This window comes from Thunnus maccoyii, chromosome 8 (assembly GCF_910596095.1).
Source record: "Thunnus maccoyii chromosome 8, fThuMac1.1, whole genome shotgun sequence".
NCBI lineage: Eukaryota > Metazoa > Chordata > Actinopteri > Scombriformes > Scombridae > Thunnus > Thunnus maccoyii.
In genome coordinates this window covers 19679650-19687651 of record NC_056540.1, presented here as the reverse complement: position 1 = coordinate 19687651, position 8002 = coordinate 19679650, and positions in this window count along the sequence as shown.

The window sequence follows — 8002 nt, the reverse complement described above, 5'->3', positions numbered from 1 at the left end:
ATAGTCTGGCACAAAAATCCTCTGTAAAATGTTGAATTGTCATTGTTATACTTTTTGTGTTTTGTGTTTTTAAAAATGACACAAGCCTATAATATGTTAATTAGTGTGCTTTAGAGATTCTGGTTGGCAGATTCTTACCTTTTCTAGCTGTTGGTGGTTGCTGATAACAATCTTCTCATCTAACTCACGTTAAGAAAGCAAATTAGTATATTTCCCAAAATGTTAAACTATTACTGAAATTTAAGTTTTGCTAGCTCACTCTCAAATTTGCACAAACATTTATTAGGTGCATAAATTGATCTATTTTCCAGCCTATATTTGTTTTTATAATATAACATTTTGTGAATGAGTAAATCAATGTTTTGGGAAAGCTACGAGTCCCTGAACTCCAGTACAGATTGCACTTGTGTTTGAGATTGCAAAGCACACACTGTACATCGTTCCACTGGAGAAAATTGTAATGAGGGCAGAACTGAAGCAGCAAATGGACTCCACTCATGTAGATATGTACGACATATCAAACACATTCCACCTGAAAGAGTTGAGGTGCTGAGATATCAACATATGCATTTACAACTCCGGTTGTTACTTCTTGTGACCAAATTTTTCTATGTTAAAGCACTAATTCCAACTAATAATAGTGACTAATGTTATACCAATCAGCCACAACATTAAAACCACCGACACCTGAAGTGAATAACACCAATGATCTTGTTACAGTGGCACCTGTCAAGGGGTGGGACATATTAGGCAGCAAGTGAACCATCAGTTCTTGAAGACGATGTGTTGGAAGCAGGAAAAATGGGCAAGCGTAAGGATCCGAGCAACTTTGGGCCAAACTGTGATGGCTAGACAACTGGGTCAGAGAATCTGTGGGTCTTCCCAGTATGCAGTGGTCAGAACCTACCAAAAGTGGTCCAAGGAAGGACAACTGGTGAACTGACGACAGGGTCATGGGCGCCCAAGGCTCATTGATTCACATGGGGAGCAAAGTCTAGCCCATCTGGTCTAATCCCAAAGAAGAGCTACTGCAGCAGTTGCTCTATGGGTCTGCACAGCCACAGACCGGTCAGAATGCCCATGATGACCCCTGTCCACTGCCAAAAGTGCCTACTATGGGCACGTGAGCGTCAGAACTGGACCATGGAGCAATTGAACAAGGTGGCCTGGTCTGATGAATCATGTTTTCTTTTACATGGACGGACAGTCAGGTGCGTGTGCATCATCTACGTGGGGAAGAGATACCACCAGGATGCACTATGGGAAGAAGACAAGCCACCAGAGGCAATGTGATGCTCTGGACAATGTTGTGTTGGGAGACCTTCAGTCCTGGCATTCATGTGGATGTTACTTTGACACATACCACCTCCCTAAACATTGTTGCAGACCAAGTACACCCGTTCATGGCAACGGTATTCCCTCATGGCAGTGGCCTCTTTCAGCAGGATAATGCACCCTGCCACACTGCAAAAATTGTTTGGGAATGGTTTGAAGAACATAACAAAGAGTTCAAGGTGTTGCCTTTGCCTCCAAGTTCCCCAGATCTCAATCCAATCCAGCATCTGTGGGATGTGCTGGGAAAATGATTCATGGAGGCCCCACCTCGCAAATTACAGGACTTAAAGGTTCTGCTGCCTTGGTGCCAGATACCAGAGGACACCTTCAGAGGTCTTGTGGAGTCCATGCCTAGACGAGTCAGAGGTGTTTTTGCGGCACAAGGGAGACCCTCACAATATTAGGCAGGTGGTTTTAATGTTGTAGCTGATCGGTGTATATTCCATCAGGACACACTGGGACCTCCAGTGATTTCAGCATCACAACTCTTTGAGAGCTTTGTATCAGTATCTTGATCCTGTGTCAGTATCAAACATCAATGTGCTTTGTATCTGCACACTACATTGTACTGTAAAGGTAGCCCTGTTCTAGCCTCCAATATCTTAGCAGCCTATAGAGACCCCTTACTAAAGTGTATAACATTTTATAATCTCTAATATCCAGCCATGACCTTGTGTATGACATAGTGCATACTTTAGAAATGTATTAGTAACTTCATTATAGCTGTACTTAACAACTCTCTTCTCTGCAAGTACATTGTACGACTGTAGCCTATGTATAAAGAAAAACTACACTCTTTTTTTGCTGCTACACCATTTGTGCCCTATTATGATGTCTTTGTAGAAAACAATGCAGTTTCATGTTGTATTAGTATACTATAAATGCCAATTAATCAAGTCAATGTCCGCATAAAAGTGTATACTGCATCGTCAAATATATTGAAAATGATACAACCGTGATGTTACAGATGTTATTAAAGGAAATGTCTTATTTTTCGTATAAACCTGTCGCCCTCTTCCTGTCACTGTTTATCTGCTCTGATGTCCCCATCTGACGTCCCTCTGGTTTGACATCATCTCTCCTCCCTCTCCTCCGTTCCCTTTGTTTTAATCTGTCGTTTGACGGTAATGAAAGGTAAACAGGCATTTTTGATTACAGTGCCACCCTGGGAGTTGGGGACGGAGACAGCGTGTGTGATGTGATGTGATGTGATGTTATGAGACACAATATTGTTCCCTCCCCTCCTCTCATCTGTACTGCTGAGTCAGAAGCTGGACGAGTACAAAGGTGTGCATCCCCATACTGTACGTGTGAACATAACTGAATACATGTACCCAAGTACTGTACTGAAGTACAACTTTGAGGTACTATGTTAATAATAATAAAAATAACTTAATCTGTATAGAACCTTTCAAACAAAATGCAGCTCAAAGTGCTTCACATTAAAGAGATAAAGAACAAAAGAGAGACATTAAGAACATTAAACAGAAATACATGTGTAGAATAAAAGGAGGCAAACAAGATGTTACTTTAATACTTCAACTCCACTTTATTTTAGAAGGGAATTTTGTACTTTGTACTATTTCACAGCTACATTAACTAGTTATTTTGCAGATTAAGATTTTTTCAACAAAACATATGAACAGTTCGTAACATATGATGCCTTTTTCATAGAATAAACTACACAATAGTAGAATATTTACATATTGACCAATTACTTTTACTAAGTAACATTTTGACTGCATTGCTTTTACTTGTACTTTTCCTTATGTAGTACTCCTTCCCCTACTGCCTACACTGTGAAGTCTGTGTATTTGCTACAGTGTGTGTGTGTGTGTGTGAGAGAGAGAGAGAGACTGTTATAGAGGATATTGTCTGAACACATGGCTTTCTGTTCTGTGTTGCTGAGCGCTGTGCTTTTGCCTCCTCTGACATCAATGATGACGCTGATGACGCCAATGATGACCATGATGATGATGAAAGTTTCATGCAATATGATGTTCGTTTCTCACATTTGTGTCCTTACATCACGGAGCAGACTTTAGACCAAAGGCAGGGTAACTGTGTTAATGACAGCGTGGTTATAACATGATAAGCTTGCATGTCATTATTACTGATGATGATTGATAGCATTTTTATTCGCAGCAGTTTAATTCGGTCAACCTGACTGTGAGTGATGGAGGTGGATTCCAGAGAAAGAGGAGGAGAGGAGAGGAGAGGAGAGGAGAGGACAGGAGAGGAGAGGAGAGGAGAGGAGAGGAGAGGAGAGGAGAGGAGAGGAGAGGAGATATAATAAGGAGAGGAGCATAAATGCTGCTGCCAACCTTTCTGTCTTGAAGGGCATTATGCCAGTACTAAATATAGCTGCCAGATTAGGGAGACAGAGGGAGAGAGAGAGAGAAAAGGACAGAGTGAGTCATGCATCACGATACAGAAAATATATATGTACTACAAAATCAGCTTTTTAGAGCTCTGTGCTCATCAGAAACCCCCAAAAACGTGTCGTCATGCAGAGGCAGAAACACTGTTGCTGCTTCATGTGTCTCTTTGATTATTTCTCTGTCTGTTCTTGTGCAGTTAAAGCTTGAATCTAACCTTATATATACATATGTATTTTCAACTGGTAGCTCACATCACACTCTCTCCATCCCTCTGCACCTCTCACTATGTCATCAATCTCCCTCTTGTCTCTTTCAGTCTCTGCACTTGTATCAGTACTTCCTGTATTTTTCCACCTTGCTTTCTCTGCGTTCGGACTCATGTTTTTCTAATACTCCAGCCATGGTTTCCTCCCTGCTTTTGTAGCAGCAGCTGTGTTGAAGCAGGTATTGGACGCTATCTGTCCCACGAATGTGTGTTGTTAGATGGTATCAGCATTCCTGTGTGTGTGTGTGAGAGAGAGAGACAGAGAGAAATAAAAGACATAGAAAGAGAGAGAGATTGAGTTCAATATGGGCAGTGTAAAGAAGCTTCATGTGTGTTTGCTGATTTCTGTTAAACTAACAGGAAAGTGTGAGTTTTTTAACATCTCTTGTGAACACAAAGAACTTTTTTTTAAATTTACAGAATAAACAAGCAGTGTTATCTCCAACAGAAACATGAGACTCATCTGTCTCAGTCCACTGAAGGACATAAAGCTTGATAAAAGATTCACAGTTCACACATGAGAAACAATATCTGCAAAGTCAACAGGTGGAGATATCAGTCACAAGTCTCTTTCGGAGATAGTTCAATTATTCTTATTTGTAAAAACGTATCCAGATTCAAATCTTTTACTTTATTTGCATCGCTGTAAGTAAGTACAGTATTGCCAAAGCATGTTGTGCAAAGTTTACAACATAATCTAATAAAATCTACTGGATGCTGCAAAATTCTACTTGCATGCAATAATTCTCTCAGACTTTAGTTACAAGTTGATCCCAAACTTGAGTTTCCTCATTAAAGCCACACTCACTTTATAAAGAAGTACTCTATAACAAACCCAGTTATTACCACCTCTATCATATCATTCAGAGATAAAGCTTTATACATTATATCGATTTGTGTCCCATATTTAAGGTTCTGTACTCCTCCTTTAAGCTGATAAACTTATGGACAGTGCCACCAGGAAATCAGAAGTAGTCAGAGTCAACTGTGTCGTCCCATATGAATGCAGCACATGGGAAAAAAATCAGTTTTTTCTGTGAGAGCAGTCCAGCATTTTTAAAATCATACTTAAAACGTGGTTAAAATCTATTTAGATAGTGTTCATGAGTTACTTTTTTTATAGACTGACTTGTTTATAGTGTTTTAAACCTGTCTGATTGTATTGTATGTTTAACATTGTTTGGACAAACAGTTGTGATACATTTTCTCAAATTTTCCCTCCTATTTTGTTTGCAACTGCACTATGTATGATGTGTTTTATCCATTTGTACAATTTTTAGTTGTGTTAGGTCTACAGGTGCAAATTAGCTGTCGAGCTAACCCTGCCACATGTTGTTAATACGTCCGTGAGTGCTTTTACATGCACACAAGTATCCTGGTTTTGATCATATTCTGGATATAATGTTTACATGAAACATGAGAAACCTGGTTGTTCACATCCCTGTTTACATGATTCTAACAGTATCCAGGTCTCTGATCATAACCATTTTCCAGCTGTGTCTTGATTCCTCAACATCTCAGCCGCTCATTTCTCTGCTAACAGAGAATGTTGAGAGACCTGGATCAGGTGTTTACATGCCACAGTATCCTGGTTTCTGTTGGCCTACTCCAAGTAGCATATTTCAAACCCAGGATAAGGGTTTATCCAGGTTTACATGTGCAACACAGAACAGAGATACTCCAAACACCAGATCATAACCAGGACACTAATACACATGTAAACACAATCTGTGTTGTCCTAAATAAATGAAAATAAAACTACACTACACTACACATAACTATACATTATATCACAGAAAACAGATCATTGAATATGTAAATAGAAGAATTTATATGATAAAATTAGAGATTGTTTAACAATAGAATGCAATGCACCGGAGGAAAGAGGAGGGAGATTTTAAAGGAGAAACTATTCGGCTCTGATAAGGGTCATTTTGTTCAGCGAAACAGGTTGAAACATCATCTACGGTGTGAGAGGAGTTGTCTGCAGGGAGGTTGGATTAGACTGAGGTATAGAGGTGAAGGGGAGCGTAGATGAGCGGTGGCGTAATTGTGGTTGGTGGTCTAGGAGGTAATAGGTGAGGGCATAGTTGTGGTCTGGGCGTGCTCGCTCATGTCAGGCGGAGGATGCGGGTACCAGTAGGAGCAGGAGGAGATCAGAGAGCCTGCTGCTTGTTATCTCCACATTGTACCTGCAGGTTGACTCACCTGAGGCAGCAGCCAATCACAGCCTGTCAGTGTGTCTGCTCATTCCTCCTCCGCTCTTACTTTTAAAAACATTTTTTTTGTTTTATTGAAAGTGCAAACTAAGTAATTGACAGGACATACAAGACATGACAAAGGGAGACAAGGAGAGACTTACGTTTTTAAACAGGAGGCCTATAAAGGAATGGAGACAAAACAAATTATAAGAGACAAAACTACATAAAACACAAAAGCAAAGAGACAAAAACAAAAATCACATTTTGCTTTCAGCAGCACTGATCCAGTTGATTCTCCTCCCTTTATGCTTCTAATTGCACTGCATTCCTTTGTTGATAACGTTGGTTTAATAACACATAAGCCTATGACTAAAAGTTCAAATTCATTCTTCTGTTTTCTTTTTGACTCAGACGCTGAAATTTGTGCCATAACAAGACTCCAACATGCTCAAATTTCTCCTCTTGTGAAGGAGAATTTAAGCATTAAAGTATCTTATATAATATTAGGATTTACCGGAGTGCATATTTATTACATGTCGTAACTTTCATTCAGACTCATATTTCAACATACAGTATAATAAACTGTTTGGACAACTTGTGATTCATATCAGATTTTTTGAAAACACAGCTGTAGTGTCATTTTTAGCCTATAAGTCAGTGAAACATCTCAGTGTGTTACTACGTGGGCTGCTGTGTGTACGTATATTGAAAGATATTGAAAACTAGTCATATTCCTTCTTTGTTTTAATATTGTTTAACAATACACTTGATTCAGATTTGATTATCATCATTCTTGTGGAAGACATTTTACAGCCAATCTGATGCTGAAGATGAAGATAAAATATGTTTATTTAGAGATGAAAGTGTTACTAAGTGAGGAAAGGAGCTGCTCTGTACAAATATAGGAAGTATAGCTATACAGACAATGTAAAAGTTCCAGTGTTGCCGACTGTAGTTTAATACCAACATGGGTACTTGTCCTTTTAGGTTTTGTGGTGCTAGCAGGGCCGAGTTACGCACTAATAACTGTAAATTCCTTATTCGGAGGATTGTTGATATTCACAGGGTGTTGTATGCTGTACAGATTGTAAAGCCTCCTGAGGCAAATTTGTGATTTGTTATTTTGGGCTGTATAAATAAAAACTTTAAATTGAAGCAGGCGAAGCGGGTAACCACCCCCGAACCCCAGATCTCCAGATCCCCAGATCCCCCTCAAAGCTCCAGCATTGCTGTGTGTCAGCTGGTTTGCATCATTAAAGCCAAATACCATCTGACATGACAATGGCCTAAAATGAGTCCCACTTTATTTCATTATCAACAGGCCCTGTCTTGAGAAGAAGTTCTGTATAAAAATTATAGTTTTGAGACTTTTATTATTTCAGTTATGTGATTATATGTTGTATATTCCTGAATGATTTGTGTTTAATCAACATGCAGACCTGGTGGTTACTGCACATTGCACAGAGGATCAGAGGAACTGGAGGATTAACTGGGATCCAGTCATCGCTCATACTTGCCACCGGGCCCCTTAATGCAGCAATATGTTCTATCACCCAGAATAATGTGCTTTCGCATTAAAAAAATAGGCCAAATTATGACTTAAGGGACCTTAAAATTGTTCAGTTTATACCTACTATGTAATTTTTATAATGTATTTTTTACTGTGTGACACACAGTGATTTTATTAATGATAAGATGATGTCACCTTTTCATCTGGACTCCTGGACTCTTACATCTTTACTAGGGCTGCAACCAACAATTATTTCTCGATTAATCAATTAGTTGCCCAAGGTGACGTCCTCAAATGTCTTGTTTTGTCA